Below are 13,770 nucleotides of genomic sequence, written 5' to 3' on the forward strand. Positions count from 1 at the left end.
CACAACCAAGACTCAAACCCATGTCTCACCTTTTCACATTTAACAGCTCACACATTCGAAAAATGATGATGGTTTATTTTGAACATGTAAACAAACAATGGATAAATAAGCAGAAAACAAGAAAAGCAAAACAGCATTTGCAACAAGAACACGTAAAAAGCCACTAAATTAGAAAATAAACCATAAATAATATAGGTAATAATAATATAATATCAAAATCAAAACAAAAATACAAACAAGGACGCACTAAGCAGTTTTGAGTTTACATGTCTGAAAAGGAGTGGGCTGAATAAAAACTTATTTAATCCCACCCCTCTTCTTTAGTCAATATAAATATGTTATTTAGCAGCTGGGAGGTCCGTATGGTGAAATACCGTGACCGAGGTCTTGAAAGTACTGAGCGAGGCCCTCTGGGCCGAAAGGGAAAACCGAGCCAAGCTGCCATTTTGAATCCTCATTCATGGCTGTAATGCAAATTGCTTCCTCCTCGGTATACAAGTGCACTTCCATGGCAGGAAAAAAACTACATTTTGCCGCCTATGTAGTCCCCTATTTATACAAAATTGAGTCATTCAGTATTATGACCTTTATATTGCATAAATAAAGCTATTTGGTGAAACTTTGAAGAAGAGATTGTACTGGTTTAAAGTTTTTACCGAACGTAATATTATGTATTAGGATAACATGGTCCAAAATGCGCCTCATTAACTAATGAGATCAAACTGTTAGCAAGTTAGAGGTTTTTAGCTTTCTCCTGAAATGTTTTCTTTTATTTCTTCTTCCTCAGGGTAGTAAAACTCGTTTTCGCTGTGAACATTGTCATTATCGCTATCCATGCTGTAAAATTAATGCCATTTTGAATCCTCATTCACGGCTGTAATGCAAATGGCTTCCTCCTTGGTATACAAGTGCACTACCATGGCAGGAAAAAAACTACGTTTTGCCACCTATGTAGTCCCCTATTTATACAAAATTGAGTCATTCAGGATTCAGCCATGTTTTTGCTCGGCGTTAGCAAGTTAGAGGTTTTTAGCTTTCTCCTGAAATGTTTTCTTTTATTTCTTCTTCCTCAGGGTACTAAAACTCGCTTTCACTGTGAACACTGTTGTTATCGCCATCCCATCTCATTATCTCTAGCCGCTTTATCCTTCTACAGGGTCTCAGGCAAGCTGGAGCCTATCCCAGCTGACTACGGGCGAAAGGCGGGGTACACCCTGGACAAGTCGCCAGGTCATCACAGGGCTGACACATAGACACAGACAACCATTCACACTCACACCTACGGTCAATTTAGAGTCACCAGTTAACCTAACCTGCATGTCTTTGGACTGTGGGGGAAACCGGAGCACCCGGAGGAAACCCACGCGGACATGGGGAGAACATGCAAACTCTGCACAGAAAGGCCCTCGCCGGCCACGGGGCTCGAACCCGGACCTTCTTGCTGTGAGGCGACAGCGCTAACCACTACACCACCATGCCGCCCGTTATCGCTATCCATGCTATAAAATTAATGCTATTCTCCTGAGAAATGCTGGCAAAAATTTACAAGATTTTTGATAATCTTATAAATAAATCTTATTTAAAAAAAAGATAAATGTTGAAAAACATTGCTACTATGGTTGTTGTTGTGAATGAGTGAGTCGCCAGGGGTCCATAACTGGGGTCCGTCAGAGCGCAGGACTTGGACCGCGAAAAAAATAAAAATTGTGTGTGTGTGTGTATGGGCGGCACGGTGGTGTAGTGGTTAGCGCTGTCGCCTCACAGCAAGAAGGTCCGGGTTCGAGCCCCGTGGCCGGCGAGGGCCTTTCTGTGTGGAGTTTGCATGTTCTCCCCGTGTCCGCGTGGGTTTCCTCCGGGTGCTCCGGTTTCCCCCACAGTCCAAAGACATGCAGGTTAGGTTAACTGGTGACTCTAAATTGACCGTAGGTGTGAATGTGAGTGTGAATGGTTGTCTGTGTCTATGTGTCGGCCCTGTGATGACCTGGCGACTTGTCCAGGGTGTACCCCACCTTTCACCCGCAGTCAGCTGGGATAGGCTCCGGCTTTCCTGTGACCCTGTAGAACAGGATAAAGCGACTCACACCCACGGTCAATTTAGACATGCAAACTCCGCACAGAAAGGCCCTCATCGGCCACGGGGCTCGAAACCTAACAGCACTTTTTATACCAAAAAAAAAAATTATATGTATGAGTCTCAACGTTCACTTAAAAGAATCGGTTCAAAGAGTTGACTCTAGCTCATTTGATACAGTAAAGAAGTGGCTTCTTGATGTTGTCTGTCTGGCTGAGGCATTTCTTTATGGAAAAAAAATGTTTTGTGGCTTGTTAGGTGTGTACACAAGTTTAGTGTGGTGTTGATACCAAATGAGTGTTAAATTTCCACTCAAGTAGTGACAACTTTTGGAAATAATCATATTTTATATGAAATGACATATATATACTAGTGCATCTCAAAAAATTAGAATATTGTGAAAAAGTTCAATATTTTCCATCAGTTATTTAAGAAAGTGGAAATGTTATATATTATAGACTCATTACACATAAACTAAAATGTTTCAAGCATTTTTCTATTTTAATTTTAATCAGTATGACATACAGTACAAAAACATAAAAAAACCCATCTCAAAATATTAGAATATTTCATTTCGAGTTTGAGTAAAACAGTATGAACACAGTGCATCTCTCGGTCTAGTTCAGTACACACAACCACAATCATGGGGAAGACTGCTGACTTGACTGTTGTCCAGAAGATGATCACTGATGCCCTCCACAAGGAGGGTAAGCCACAAAAGGTCATTGCTGAAAAGGATGGCTGGAAAAGGTGCACAAGCAACAGGGATGGCCGCAGTCTTGAGAGGATTGTCAAGAAAAGTTGATTCAAGAACTTGGGAGAGCTTCACAAGGAGTGGACTGAGGCTGGTGTCAGTGTATCAAGAGCCATCACGAACAGACATCTTCAAGAAAGGGGATACAACTTTCGCATTCCTAATATCAAGCTACTCCTGAGCCAGAGACAATGTCAGAAGTGTCTTATCTGGGCTAAGGAGAGAAAGAAATGGACTGTTGCTCAGTGGTCCAAAGTCCTCTTTTCAGATGAAAGTACATTTTGCATTTAATTTGGAAATCACGGTTCTAGAGTCTGGAGGAAGAGTGAAGAGGCACAGAATCCAAGGTGTTTGAAGCCCAGTGTGAAGTTTCCACAGTCTGTGATGATTTGGGGTGCCATGTCATCTGCTGGTGTTGGTCCACTGTATTTTATCAAGTCCAAAGTCAACACAGCCATCTACCAGGAGATTTTAGAGCACTTCATGCTTCCATCTGCTGACGAGCTTTTTGGAGATGCTGATTTCCTTTTCCAGCAGGACTTAGCACCTACCCACAGTGCCAAAACTACTACCAAATGGTTTGCCGATCATGATATTACTGTGTTTGATTGGCCAGCCAACTTGCCTGACCTGAACCCCATAGAGAATCTATGGGGTACTGTCAAGAGGAAGATGAGAAACACCCGACCCAAAAATACAGATACGCTGAAGGCCACTATCAAAGCAACCTGGGCTTCAATAACACCTCAGCAGTGCCACAGACTGATCACCTCCATGCTACACCGCACTGATACAGTAATTCATGGTAAAGGAGCTCCAACCAAGTATTGAGTGTATAAATGAATATACACTACCGTTCAAAAGTTTGGGGTCACTTTGAAATTTCCTTATTTTTGAAAGAAAAGCACTGTTCTTTTCAATGAAGATCACTTTAAACTAATCAGAAATACACTCTATACATTGCTAATGTGGTAAATGACTATTCTGGCTGCAAATGTCTGGTTTTTGGTGCAATATCTACATAGGTGTATAGAGGCCCATTTCCAGCAACTATCACTCCAGTGTTCTAATGGTACAATGTGTTTGCTCATTGCCTCAGAAGACTAATGGATGATTAGAAAACCCTTGTACAATCATGTTAGCACAGCTGAAAACAGTTTAGCTCTTTAGAGAAGCTATAAAACTGACCTCCCTTTGAGCAGATTGAGTTTCTGGAGCATCACATTTGTGGGGTCGATTAAACGCTCAAAATGGCCAGAAAAATGTCTTGACTATATTTTCTATTCATTTTACAACTTATGGTGGTAAATAAAAGTGTGACTTTTCATGGAAAATACAAAATTGTCTGGGTGACCCCAAACTTTTGAACGGTAGTGTACTTTTCAGAAGTTGGACATTTCTGTATTGTAAATCCTTTTTTTGATTGATCTTAGGGAATATTCTAATAATTTGAGATACTGGATTTCTGATTTTCATGAAGCCATAATCATCAAAATTAAAACAAAAAAGGCTTTGAAATATTTCAATTTACATGTAATGAATATAGAATATATGAAAGTTTACCTTTTTGAATTAAATTATGAAAAAAAGGAACTTTCTAATTTTTTGAGATGCACTGGTATATCTTTTTTTTCTTATTAGTGTACATCCAGAACCAATACAATTCTGTTTATACAATGTTACCAGTGCAATTCTGTATATTTTGTTTGTTTTTTCTATAACTCATGAGATGAGTCAACAGCACCTTCAATTTCGTTGTACCTTTGGAAAAGTGACAATGACAGTAAAGCATACCTGTCAACCCTCCCGTTTTTCCTGGGAAATCCCTTATTTTGACTAATTTCCCGCTGTCTTCCCGTTTTTTTTTTTTATTTTCCCGAAAATATCCCGTATTTTCACATTATATAAAAGTCCTGTATTTTCACAATATAAAAAAGTCAGTGGCGGCACGGTGGTGTAGTGGTTAGCGCTGTCGCCTCACAGCAAGAAGGTCCTGGGTTCGAGCCCCGGGGCCGGCGAGGGCCTTTCTGTGTGGAGTTTGCATGTTCTCCCCGTGTCCGCATGGGTTTCCTCCGGGTGCTCCGGTTTCCCCCACAGTCCAAAGACATGCAGGTTAGGTTAACTGGTGACTCTAAATTGACCGTAGGTGTGAATGTGAGTGTGAATGGTTGTCTGTGTCTATGTGTCAGCCCTGTGATGACCTGGCGACTTGTCCAGGGTGTACCCCGCCTTTCGCCCGTAGTCAGCTGGGATAGGCTCCAGCTTGCCTGCGACCCTGTAGAAGGATAAAGCGGCTAGAGATAATGAGATGAGATGAAAAAAGTCGGTAGGTCCAGAATTCATGACGCGCCTCTGACAGGAGTTTACAGCAGGAAGTCGGGCCATGAATTCACGTCCCCGCCCTCTCAGGCATCAGTAATTACAGAACTACGTCCGGAGGCGAGGCTGAACAAGTGATTAGGTCCAGTGTTGCCAGATTGGGAGGTTGCCCGCCCAAGTTGGGCGGTTTCAAGTGCATTTTGGTGGGTTTTGAACATATTTTGGGCTGGAAAACGTCAGCAGTATCTGGCAACACTGATTAGATCTGAGATGAAGATGGCGATGCTAATAGCTAAGAAAAACATTAGCCTCTCTTTCTTTGATGATTTCAAAAAGTGCGTGGCTGGAATGTTCCCAGACTCTTCCATCGCAAAGAAATTTTCCATGGGGAAAACGAAAGCCTCCCAAATAATCAAAGGTAAGCTACACATGTTTACATTAAGTATGTCCTGGCGAAGACCTCATAAATAGCCTAGTGTAAACTAATTGGTGTATTAACTGTTTTATCCACTCATTGTCTATTTTATTTTCTATCTGAAACTTACCCATTTTAAATCACTCTTGGTTTAATATCTTATATTACTCTTTATCTATCTATCTATCTATCTATCTATCTATCTATCTATCTATCTATCTATCTAGTGTTCCGAGGCCATGACTATGGTAAAACCATAATAAATTGCAATGGAATTGAATTTATTGACTGGTTATATAATGACCTTTCTTATTTTAACATAAGATACGTCCCTTACGAAAATTAACCATGGTTTTACTATGAAAACTAACCATGGTTTTACCATGGTTTATAGTTATTCATGGTTTTCATGTTTTTTTGGGTAACCATGAAAACCATGGTGCATTTTACCTCAATGTTCACTTAAATTTTTAGGTTCTAAGAAAATGTTAATGTATCTGGGCTGTTAATCGAGATCTTTCTCTACAGCATTGACTGTTGGACGAAAGCATGGTAATACTACAGTTAGTGCATCCTTTTAAAAACCATACTATCCCTTTTTAAACTAATTTTGTAGTTACTATGACCTATTACACATACAACTATGATGCTACCACAGCTACTGCAGTACTATGGATAAACCACAGTAATACTATGATTGGTTCATAGTACTTAGAATCACCATGAAATACCATAGTAGAACCATGGTTACTACCATGGATGAACCATAGTAATACTATGGTTGGTTCATAGTACTTAGAATAACCATGAGATACCATGGTAGAATCATGGTTACTACATAAAAACCATGGTAAAACCATAGTAAACCATGGTAGATTGGGGTATTTTAGCCCTTAATTTGGGAAATAACTGGTACCACTGAAAGCAAATAAAAATAAATCTCATCTCATTATCTCTAGCCGCTTTATCCTTCTACAGGGTCGCAGGCAAGCTGGAGCCTATCCCAGCCGACTACGGGCGAAAGGCGGGGTACACCCTGGACAAGTCGCCAGGTCATCACAGAGCTGACACATAGACACAGACAACCATTCACACTCACATTCACACCTACGGTCAATTTAGAGTCACCAGTTAACCTAACCTGCATGTCTTTGGACTGTGGGGGAAACCGGAGCACCCGGAGGAAACCCACACTGGAAACACACTGGATTCTGTAATGGACAATCCAAACCACCCCCTTCACACCATTTTCACCAACCAAATAAGTCTTTTTAGCCACAGATTCCGTGCCCCCTCATGCAGGACAGATAGGCTACGGAGGTCCTTTGTCCCACGGGCCATTCAACTGTTCAACAGCACACAGAAGGACAACAAGGACATTATCATTAGGGACTGGACTGCCTAACACTCATGTCCTCCATTTATTCCAGGCTTCTATGCTTGTTTGTGTGTGTGGGCCTGAGCTGGCGTGTGTGTGTGAGTGTGTGTGTATACTGTGCAATACACTTTTCACTGGATTTCTCACTGTGAAAACTGATAAGTCTGTTCTTGTTCACTGTAATCCCTGTGTGTGTGTGATGTGTGTGGGTGGGTTTTTTGACTGTGCAATACTTTCTTCACTGGACTTTTTACTGTTACAATTGAGAAGCATCCCCTCTATCATGGCTGACACTTGCTATTTGTTTACTTGATGTTTTACTTTAATATCTCTCTTTGCACCATACTAGAAGTTTTTGCTCTTTGTTGAATTAGAGTAATTTAGTGTTGATTTAGTGTAATTTAGTGTAATGTTGATCTAGTGTAATTTCTTCCCTCTCTGTATCTTTATGGGTTTTTTTTTGTATTTTTGTATAAGCTACTTGACACTTTAATTTCCCTCTAGGGATCAATAAAGTTACTCTACTCTCTACTCTACGCGGACAACATGCAAACTCCACACAGAAAGGCCCTCGCCGGCCCCGGGGCTCGAACCCAGGACCTTCTTGCTGTGAGGCGACAGCGCTAACCACTACACCACCGTGCACTCTATAAACCATAAGCATATTGAGTTTGGGTCTTGGCTATCACCAACATGCACCAGAGTACAGGAAATCACAAATACTAGATAGAAAATTAACCCCCCCATTCAACTACACACCCACTTTTGGTGAAGGGTATGACTTTCTGAAATTTTCCCTTATTTTGAGTTAAAAATCTGGGAAATATCCCTTTTTTTTTTTTCCAAACCTCAAAGTTGACAGGTATGCAGTCAAGACTTGTCTGATATCACGAGTTATTCAACAAAAGAAAACAAAAACTTTGTCTAGAGGAGTAAAAGCCTGTGTGGAAATCTAGCTCCATGTATAAAGTGCCAGAGGAAGCTTGTTTACATTACATTTGTTCATCTGTTCCTCTTTATCCCATACTGTTATTAAAGTTGTGTGTGAGGGGGTTCCAAGTCGAGTTATAGTGTGCGTGTTTTTCACAGTGTGCCACTCGACTTGTGTTCCTCTTTCTGTGTAGAAACGAAGTGCACACAACCGGATGCGCGGTTTTGCTTTTTAACTCAACCCGGAAAAAGCCATGTCACTGCTATCATGTGCTAACGCTAACGCTCTGGCTCCAAAACTCGGCTTTAATTCTCAGTACCATGAGATTCAGCAGCACTCACGGCTGTTAACCGTGTAGCACAAGGATCCAGGACTAAAAAAACCCCTGTGTGCATTCGGTAAGTTGGTCTCTCTCTCTCTCTTTCTGCGTGTGTGTGTGTGAGAGCTGATATTAAGGTGTGGCACTTGTGCACTTGTTGAGTTCAGGAGGAACTTCAGTCCTGTTCCCAATCCTGCCTTGTGACGTAACAAATCCACCTCCTCTTTGATCTTAGAACTTTGTAAGCACTTTTTTTTTTTCCTGCCTATAGATGTAAAGATCTTAAACCTAAAAAAAAAAAAAGCACAAGCAAAAGCCTCCTTATTAGAATGCATTACTACTTAGTATTGATTATCTAAGGTAGTTGGTATTTAATTAATCAGTTAATGCCCAAACTGATAATCTGCATCATCAGTTTTTCTTTGGCTGATCAGACACAAGGTACGCCACTACTCACTACTCTTGCCGGAGCGGTTGGAGGTTAGGTGCCTTGCTTAAGGGCACTTAAAGGCCCCGTCACACTTATCCGGAATTAGCAGGAATAAAGCATTTTTCAAAATTCATGCCACGTTCGGGCGGGAACTTCAAACTGACCGACATTCTTACAGCTTTGTAAGAATGCTGTTCTATTCCGGGCGTATTAGCTTTTGAATGCAGTTGGAACACAGTAGGAATACCTAGAATGCAGTAAGGATATTAAGAATGCCGTACGAGTGCTGCCCGAATACCACCCGAAGTCTGTTCGGAAGGTGCGTTGAATGCAGTCAGAATGCTCCGAATATGTTTCGATTGTCTAAGAATTCAAAGAGAATACTACTCGAATATCTCATCTCATTATCTGTAGCCGCTTTATCCTGTTCTACAGGGTCGCAGGCAAGCTGGAGTCTATCCCAGCTGACTACGGGCGAAAGGCGGGGTACGCCCTGCCTGGACAAGTCGCCAGGTCATCACAGGGCTGACACATATAGACACAGACAACCATTCACACTCACATTCACACCTACGGTCAATTTAGAGTCACCAGTTAACCTAACCTGCATGTCTTTGGACTGTGGGGGAAACCGGAGCACCCGGAGGAAACCCATGCGGACACGGGAAGAACATGCAAACTCCGCACAGAAAGGCCCTAGCCGGCCACGGGGCTCGAACCCGGACCTTCTTGCTGTGAGGCGACAGTGCTAACCACTACACCACCGTGCCACCCATCCCGGAATATATGAAGAATTTTCATTCCGGCTCATTCGAGGCACATTCGGGACATTCTGGCAGGATTTGAAGTGGCTTGCCATTTCGATTTTCCCCTCGAACATGATCAGAAAGTTTCTTGCATATTCCAGGTGTATTAGCTTTCGAATACAGTAGGAATACCTAGAATGCAGTAAGGATATTAAGAATGCACTTCGAATGCCGTACGAGTGCGGTTCGATTGCTGCCCGAATACCACCCGAAGTCTGGTCGGAAGGTGCCTTGAATGCAGTCAGAACACTCCGGATATGTTTCGATTGTCTAAGAATTCAAAGAGAATGCAGCTCGAATACTTTGAATATCCCGGAACATACAAAGAATTTTCATTCCGGCTCATTCGAGGCACATTCGGGACATTCTGGCAGGATTTGAAGTGGCTTGCCATTTTGATTTTTCCCTCAAACGCGATCAGAAAGTTTCTTGCATATTCCGGGTGTATTAGCTTTCGAATGCAGTTGGAACACAGTAGGAATACCTAGAATGCAGTAAGGATATTAAGAATGCACTTTGAATGCCGTACGAGTGCGGTTCGATTGCTGCCCGAATACCACCCGAAGTCTGGTCAGAAGGTGCCTCGAATGCAGTCAGAATGCTCCCGGAATAGCCGCCGAATATGTTTCGAATGTCTAAGAATTCAAAGAGAATGCAGCTCGAATACTTCGAATATCCCAGAATATACGAAGACTTTTCATTCCAGCTCATACGAGGCACATTCTGGCAGGATTTGAAGTGGCTTGCCATTTCGATTTTTCCCTCGAACGCGATCAGAATGTTTCGAATGCCGTTGGAATGCTGTAAGAATATTTAGAATGCAGTTAGAATACACTTCGAATGTCGTTCGATATTTCTCCTCTTCGAATGCACCTCGAATGTTTTGAGCATGAGCAAAACATTCGGGCCGGCCACAAGAATGGGCCCGAATGTTTGGAATGCAGTCAGAATTTTTAGAATGCACTTCGAATATCCCAGAATATACGAAGAATTTTCATTCTGACGGCATTCCGCCTCTAGTGTGACTACCCTATAAGCCCTATAAGTTCAGGGAATCAAACCAGCAACCTTTTCGTCCCAAAGCTGTTTCTCTAACCATTAGGCTTCCTCTAATTGAATTAATAAGTAATGTATAATGTTAAACATTTGATGCAGGGCACCTTTCATCCGCAGGTCACAGTTCAAACTTCTTAAAACTCCTCGGTGACCGAAGTAAACTAGACAAGCAAAACAAAGCACGTAATACAACTCGCATACAATAATATCTCATACTTAAAACCTTGTCAGCATGATGAGCATGTTCATCTCATTATCTCTAGCTGCTTTATCCTGTGGGTCATAGGCAAGCTGGAGCCTATCCCAGCTGACTACGGGCGAAAGGCGGGGTACACCCTGGACAAGTCGCCAGGTCATCACAGGGCTGACACATAGACACAGACAACCATTCACACTCACATTCACACCTACGGTCAATTTAGAGTCACCAATTAACCTAACCTGCATGTCTTTGGACTGTGGGGGAAACCGGAGCACCTGGAGGAAACCCACGCGGACAACATGCAAACTCCGCACAGAAAGGCCCTCGCCGGCCACGGGGCTCGAACCTGGACCTTCTTGCTGTGAGGCGACAGCGCTAACCACTACACCACCATACCGCCCGATGAGCATGTTAAAGAACTTAATTTGAAAGGATGCAGGATCTTTGAGATGCAAGCAAAGAGAAAATAATAGACTCAAGCAGCACGGAAAATGTATAGAGTCGGTGATTGGAAAGTTTTTTTTGTTTTAAATTTGACTTAAAAGCTACTACTGCAAGAAAGAACTTCCAACCATCTCTTAGGGCATTCCACTGAACAGTGGCTTTTGCAGAAAAATCTGACTGCCCGAAGGCAGTGCAACGAAAGGGTAATGTCTTCTGGAGTTTGAGTTTTCTGAGCGAAAGGAAACAAAGTCGTGTCAAGAAGGAAAGGTTAAACCATTTAAAATGTTATAGATTTGAGAATGATGATGATGCATTGGTAAAACAGTGCATGAACATGAATCATAAATATTTAGTCTCTAAGTCCATCAAGCAAACGTAGAATGCTTCCTTGTATTAATTATATAACCACTATTTGTTTACTGTTTTTATGGTAATGTGCCGTTTTGGATGTGGCTCGACCAACTGTTGGTTTCTTTGATTGGTTCCATATACAGTCGTAGTTTAGGTTCAATAGTTTCTCACAAACTCAAAAATTCAGGTCAAACTTTTTTTTTCCCCCATACTATGTAAGCGGATCGTTTTTTTTTTTTTCAGGATGCTTTTTGGTTGAAGGTATCCACCAGAGATTAGTCTCTTCAAGCTGAGTATCCTACAATGTGCATTCATGGAAAGACCGAACTAAACCTTGCAGTCGGAGTAGTAAACTCAAGAGTGCATCGAATTTTGTCGAGTTAATATGTATCTTTTGGATATGCACTACCGTTCAAAAGTTTGGGGTCACCCAGACAATTGTGTTTTCCATGAAAAGTCACACTTTTTTATTTACCACCATAAGTTGTAAAATGAATAGAAAATATAGTCAAGACATTTTTCTGGCCATTTTGAGCATTTAATCGACCCCACAAATGTGATGCTCCAGAAACTCCATCTGCTCAAAGGAAGGTCAGTTTTATAGCTTCTCTAAAGAGCTAAACTGTTTTCAGCTGTGCTAACATGATTGTACAAGGGTTTTCTAATCATCCATTAGCCTTCTGAGGCAATGAGCAAACACATTGTACCATTAGAACACTGGAGTGAGAGTTGCTGGAAATGGGCCTCTATACACCTATGGAGATATTGCACCAAAAACCAGACATTTAGTAGAATTTAGCTAGAATAGTCGTTTACCACATTAGCAATGTATAGAGTGTATTTCTGATTAGTTTAAAGTAGTGCTGTCAAAAATGTCGCGTTATTAACGCGTTAACTTGACTCAATTTTAACAGCGATAATTTTTTTATCGCGAGATTAACGCTCCGTGACATGATGCCACGCCCCGCACAGCCAGAGTCCTCTGCCCTCCCCCGAAGAGCCACGGTGCTCGGCTTAGGTTTCGTTTTCCCATCGGCGGCTCCAGCCCCACTTTGCAGTGGCTGTGACAAGACGTGTTATGCTCTGCAATAAAAAAAAAAAAAAAAAACATTGGTACAACCAGTGTTCGAACTATGCCGATATTTTCGGGGGGTCCCTTTTTTTCCCTTGGGGGTGCTTGCGCTTGTCTCAGAGCGCGGATCTCCATCGCACGCTCACTTCGGATATGCAAATGCTTCCCATTACACATGATTGCTATGTCAATAAACATTATTTTGCCAATATTTTAGAGACCCCCCAACATTTCCCAAATCATGTTTTCAAGGGATCTCATGTCTGTTTCAGGGGATCTCGGATCCCCCGAGTACCCCGTAGTTCGAACGGTGAGCAAGCCCATTCACTTTTTTATGCTGATAAGAGAATTACAATGGTTTTTCATGTGACAAAAATGTGCGATTAAATTGCGATTAATCGCGAGTTAACTATGACAGTCGCGACATTAATCGCGATTAAATATTTTAATCGCTTGACAGCACTAGTTTAAAGTGATCTTCATTGAAAAGAACAGTGCTTTTCTTTCAAAAATAAGGAAGTATCGGTAGTGTATCATATTTTAGTAATAATTTTAAGGTCCACCAATAGACCGTAATTAGTTTTCAGAGACGCTACATGTGTGTTTCTTGTGATACGATGCATGCTAAATGTATAAAAGGTGTACGCTTGATGGTACCCTCTATACAGTGACATGGAAAGCTACGGGTTAGTAGCCATTTTTCTGAGAGTGTACTATCGGACAGAAATGCAACAGACTGTTTTTGTCTGGATACAACAACCTCGGACAGTTTTGCATAGATTGTAAGCACATAGGGAAATTTCAGGAAGCTTCCTGGTTGACGTGCAGAAAATACTTCACCACTCGTTCACTTTCATGGGCTGGGAGCCAAACCGCGCATTACCTGTACGAACTATGGCAGTCTGTGGTAGTGTGCTATTTTTAACAGCCTACTGCTTGGAAGTACAGCACTGGAGATAAATCATGACATGGATGGATGAAGTTGTCTTGCCGAGACTCAACATTCCACAACGCTAAATAAAAGCAGTTGAAAATGTAACACATCATTCCTTGATGGATTAAATATTGTACTTGTTGGCATATTGCTGTGGTGTATGAAGAATCAAACACTTCATGGTGTGTAGGTATTGGGAAATAATCAACTTCGGTGTTGACACACCATCACTGTTCAGTTTTTCGAAACAGCATGTACTGTAGTGTTGTTTTTCTTATGTATTATACT

The 13,770-nt window shown here is 41.7% G+C and overlaps 1 protein-coding gene across 1 annotated transcript in view; it reads left to right on the top strand.

The window, feature by feature from the left end:
* Positions 1-8,082: 8,082 nt before the first annotated feature.
* Positions 8,083-13,770, top strand: part of plekha2 (pleckstrin homology domain containing A2) — a 36,845-nt gene continuing 31,157 nt past the window's right edge. The window contains exon 1 of the mRNA XM_060932361.1: positions 8,083-8,266. The gene's annotated coding sequence lies outside the window, so the exon portion shown is untranslated. The remainder of the gene's footprint in view (positions 8,267-13,770) is intronic.

Source organism: Neoarius graeffei, chromosome 10 (assembly GCF_027579695.1).
Source record: "Neoarius graeffei isolate fNeoGra1 chromosome 10, fNeoGra1.pri, whole genome shotgun sequence".
Lineage (NCBI taxonomy): Eukaryota > Metazoa > Chordata > Actinopteri > Siluriformes > Ariidae > Neoarius > Neoarius graeffei.